The 5,102-nt window shown below is 41.8% G+C and overlaps 1 pseudogene; it reads right to left on the reverse strand.

The window, feature by feature from the left end:
- Positions 1 to 1,525: 1,525 nt before the first annotated feature.
- On the reverse strand, positions 1,526 to 1,644 carry LOC112478508 (annotated as a pseudogene).
- Between the last annotated feature and the right edge of the window lie 3,458 nt (positions 1,645 to 5,102).

Below are 5,102 nucleotides of genomic sequence, written 5' to 3' on the forward strand. Positions count from 1 at the left end.
AGATGATCAAATGTGAACACAGGTGCTTCTACAGCAGAGGGAAAAAACCCTAGTCACTACTTAGAGGCCATAAACTTTGTACCTGTGGAATATTCTCTTGGAAGTTTTATTTTTAAAATAATCACTCTTTTTTTTTTTTTCTAGTGAACAGAAAAATGGAGGTTCTCTTCTCCTCAAGAGAGTAGAAATAAATTTCTCTAGTTATAGGCAAGGTGGATTTGGAGCTAATAACAACTGTTATACAAACTCCTTCAGGTAGAATTTAAACTGCCTCTTGATTAAAGTTAATATTTAAATAATTCTTGAATAAGAACAATCATGATTTAGCAGTTCTGGGGCCTCTAACCTTACTCAATTTGGCCTCAAATAGCTACGCTCATTTGAAAAAATTTATCAGCTGCTGTTTTGTTTCAGGATGGCCAATGACCCGTGGGCCCAGAATGTGACAGCCCCCAACTTCTCTTTCGGTTTATTTTTCTTTTGGAGGTGGTAACTTTTTCCCCTTCCTTTTTCTACCAGCCCTTTGTGCCCCTTTCTACATCTCCCCAGGGCGGCTGTGCTAACAACCTCATACAGAGTCTCCTTGCTCAGATCAGAATATACGAGCATATACAGGGTTTTAATAATACCGTTTACAAAAACGAGGTCATACTTTATACAGATTTTTGCATCCAGTTTTCTCAAAAAAGTCACAGCTCTCATTTATTCTTGTTAATGCTTATATAATATTCTAAGGGGAGAATTACTACGCTTACTCACCCCTCTCCTGCTGATGGATACTCACTTTGTTTCCACAGGTTTCCAGGGCTGTGATCCTTGAATATAAAGCCTTATGTACTGATGCTTTTATTTCTATGCATTAGATTCCCAAGCATGAGATTCTTGCTGGGCTGAGGATATACGTGTATTATTTTAATAGATGTTGCCATATTGACTTTCGATTAATTATAACTCGATTAATTGAGTACTCATTTCTCCATAACCTCAAGAGTGAAAGGTGTTATTGCTATTTTAAAATTTTGCTAGTTTTATAATTATGAAGAATTATCTCACTGTTATTATAAATTATGTTTCCTATACTACTGGAGCATTTGAGAATCTTTAAAAAAATTGCGTTAGTCACTTGGATTTGCTCTTCTGTGAATTGCTTTTCTATATCCTTGGTCTATTTTTTTATTGGGCGATTGTCTTTTATCAATATGTCAGAATATTTTGTATATAATAGATACTAAGTCACTGTCTTGTCTCTGAATTGCAAATATATATAACTGACACCTTGTTTAAGGTAACTTTTGCCATAAACGATTTTAAATAGTTTAATATTGACAAATGTATCTGCTTTACTTTTTAAAATAGCTTCTGAACTTTCATTCTTGGGTTAAAGGTTTTTTTTTTTTTTTTTTTTTAATTCCTCTCTTTGAAAGACACCGTGAGGAGAATGGAAAGACAAGTTACAGTCCGGGAGAAAATGTTTGGAAGACATATACTTGGTAAAGAAAGAAGCCAGACCTATTTTTATTTTTTACGCCTACAGCACCTGGTCTTCCTAGGTGGTCTCCCATCCAAGTACTAATCAGGCCTGACCCTGCTTAGCTTCCGAGATCAGACGGGATTGGGCTTGTTCAGGGTGGCATGGCCTTAGACGTGTGTGTGTGTGTGTGTGTGTGTGTGTGTGTTTGTGTGTGTTTTGTCTTGCTTTTATATTTAAGTCTTTATCTGGAATTGATCACTGTATAAGTCATAAGATTGAAGGTCATTTAATCTATCTTTTCCCATTAGTAAAAGATAATGTTTTTCACACATTTGATTCTTAAACATACGAAGATCTATTTCTGCTTTCTGTTTGGTTCTAGATTTAGTTTCCTCTTCTGATCCCAATATCGTATTTATTTGAATAGAGCGGCTTTTTGGTATGTCCTGATCTGGTAATGCAAATTCCACTAACTACTCTTTTTACAAAAGTTGATATTCCCAGGAATTTATTTTTCTAAATAAGTTTTGTAATTGTTTTACCTAATTATTCATCTTAAAAAAACTCCGTTAGCATTCTATTTAGAATTGCATTAAGTATATACATTAATTTGAGGAGCGGTAACTTTAAATAAATATTACGTCTTCCCATCCAAAAATAGGGTACAATGTTCCCTTTATTCATGTCTTGGTTTTTGTCATTTGATAAGATTTTATTGTTTTTATGTAAGACCTTTTTCTTTCTTGTTATTGTATTCCTAAATATTCAATAGTTTGGGTTGCTACTGTGAATAATTTTTTCCCATTTCTAGTTACTTAAGGCTAGAAGGGAGAACCTGTCAATATTTGTACATTTCTTTTAAATTTAGCTATATCACCAAATACTCATTAATTCTAGTAACTTTTACTAATTTCTTGGATTTCTAAGTTTATAGTTACATCATCAACAAAATAGACAAATTTATCTCTTGTTTTTCTAAGGTTCAAACCAGAATTATACTTTTTTGATCTTATTGCATTTGCTGGAACCGCCAAGACCATGTTCAATGTTAATAATGGATAGTATCATTCTTGTTTAGTTCTTGATTTAAATGAACGTGGTTCTAGAAGTTCACTATTTAGAAAAATAGTCTGTAGGATCTTGGTCTTTATTTCTAAAGTTTCCACGATCTATTCTTCAGAATTTTTTAGAAGAGGATACTGTATTTTTGTCCAATGCTTTTTAGGCATTGTGTGTGTATGTAATTTTTTGTTTGAATTGCTCTAACTTTGTTTTTCAAGAAGACACTTTTATGCTTGGAAACTTACACAGGCATATAGTCCATCCCTTATTTTTTCTTATTTTAATTCACTTCTACGGTTTTTCAAAGACATAAATCAAGCAAAGTGTTGTTTGCATGTGATGAAACACTGTATCCTTTAAAATATCATGTTTCCGAAGACTAACGTCATGGGAAGAGAATCGTGAAAGAGTTCAAGTGGAAAAAGACAACTAGGATTCAAAACCATATACAGCATGATTCTAACTCTTTCAAAAAGAAATACCAATTTATACATGAAAAACCTCAGAAAGAAAATACCTGGTGTCCATAGAGATATGGTTGGTTTTCATATGGGTTCTCATGGTTCTATGTATTTTCAGGATTTTCCACAATAAACTTGCTGTGACGTTACAATCAAGAGGAAAACCACATTTTAATTTTGAAATGTCAGTGGTGAGAATCCTGTGTCTCCTTGGGATGCAATCGGTGTGCAGGGCGCTCACCGCACAGCCTGGCTGCAGTCAGGGGAGGGCTCCGGCTCACAGGTTCTGCGTGGCTTAGGGGCCCCACTACCTCCCAGTGGGTCCTGTTATAGGGATCCACATTACAGTATTTTATCCAAAGTCCCTGCTGTCCCTCCAGCCCAGGACAGTGCCACCTGATAGGAGAGTCTCTGCGACCTAGCACGGGACAGTGGAGCAAATGGAAGCCCGGAGACCAGCTTGGCGTCGGCTCGGTCCTTTTGCTGCTGTGTAACTTTGGGCAAGTCACTTGGCTTCACTGAGCCACAAAACAACTCCTTGCTCGTAAAATGGGGGAAATCATGCCAATGCCAGGCCTTCCTCGTACAGTTGGTTGTGTGGATCGAAACCCTTTTGAAAGACCATACAGGTGGGGGCAGCTTTCCAAACCACCCAGCACAAACCCAAGGGACTGTTCTTGCCTCCACAGAGAAGGTTCTTTGTCACCATCTGAACAACCTGATTGCAAAACAATTCCTCTTTAATTGGACTCATCTGAGTAGGTTAAATAAAAATAATTACCGAGAGTGGTAATCACATCGAGGACAGCTCATCACGCTGCTGTTACATAACCCAAGCTTCTCTGCAACGCCCGGTCTGAAGGACCTCTCCCACTCGCCCGCGTGTGACTCAGGGATCACGGATCAACCTTGTGCTTGGAGAAAGTCTTGTGCCTTGGTCTCCACACCAGCTGCAGAGCGAATGTGTACCGGTTGCTCAACCCGCCTGAAAACACAGGATCACTGCTCCACGTCCAGGTGAGCCATAAGGAGAGGGGTTTTAAAGGCCGAGGGGCGAGGGGGCTGATGCTTCCGCCTGTTCTTTCAGCCCAAATGCATTCAAAGCGCCCCTCTCCCGCCCGACGCAGCTTCGCCCTGTGCAGCCGTCAAAGGTCCCTTTCTGCCACAGTCCCTGGTGGCCCTGCTCTGCAACTGTCTCCTGTCCAGCTGCCCAGAGAGAGTCAGTGGGGGGCCTGGGCCCCCATTTGGGTTTCTGCTCCCAGGCTGGGTCTCACCCCCTCAGTAAGCCTCTCCACTGATTGGACAGCCCCCAGTCCATCATTTCACCCCATGAAATCTGGTTCCTGGGAGGGCGGCGGGGAGCGTGCTTCAGGGGTGCCGGGGGCCGCAGAGGCCGGTGCTGAGGCCGGGCGGGGGCCGGGTGGGGGCAGGGCGGGCTTCGCCTTCCTCCGTGCCCTCTGCTCGGCCCGTCACCCACCAGAACGGGGAACAGCGCCTCGAGGGCTCTGTTCTCCCACATGTCAGGAAAACGGCCGCTTACCCGTCACTGGTCATTTCATCCATCGCACTGGGACGCAGGGACCCGGTCCTTCTGGACACTCAGGCCCCCTGGTTCGGGAAAAATTTCCTGAAACACTTTTTTTCTTTTCTTCTTCCCGGGCCCCCGCGGTTGACCGTCGGTGTCCTCGTCTTTCTCCTCCTGTGGCCTTCGCGCCCCCCTTCGCTTCACGTCCCGGGAGCCCTTCGACCTCATTTTCCAGTCCTTCTCCCGAGCCTTTCGTGACTACCCTCCAACGGTTAACTCGGGAGAACCGTGTGCTGTTTTCTAAACGTTCCTTCTGTCTACCATCTGGTGTGTGTGTGTTTGTCGTTTCACGGGCAGAATTACTATTCCTTTCGGGACTTCAGGGAGAACGGTCATTTTCTTTCCCTCGCATGGCCTGTTTTCTTCTGGTGTATTTATTGGCTCGGGTCTCTGTATTTCGCGGTCCGAGATGCTTGGCATTAACAAACATTTGAGAGCAGATTGACGCAGAACACGATGGGTTTGCAAACATCAGATTTCTATAGCACCCTCTATAAGAAAGATGCCCCAGAACGTAGGAGAG

Source organism: Pteropus alecto, unplaced genomic scaffold (assembly GCF_000325575.1).
Source record: "Pteropus alecto unplaced genomic scaffold, ASM32557v1 scaffold61, whole genome shotgun sequence".
Lineage (NCBI taxonomy): Eukaryota > Metazoa > Chordata > Mammalia > Chiroptera > Pteropodidae > Pteropus > Pteropus alecto.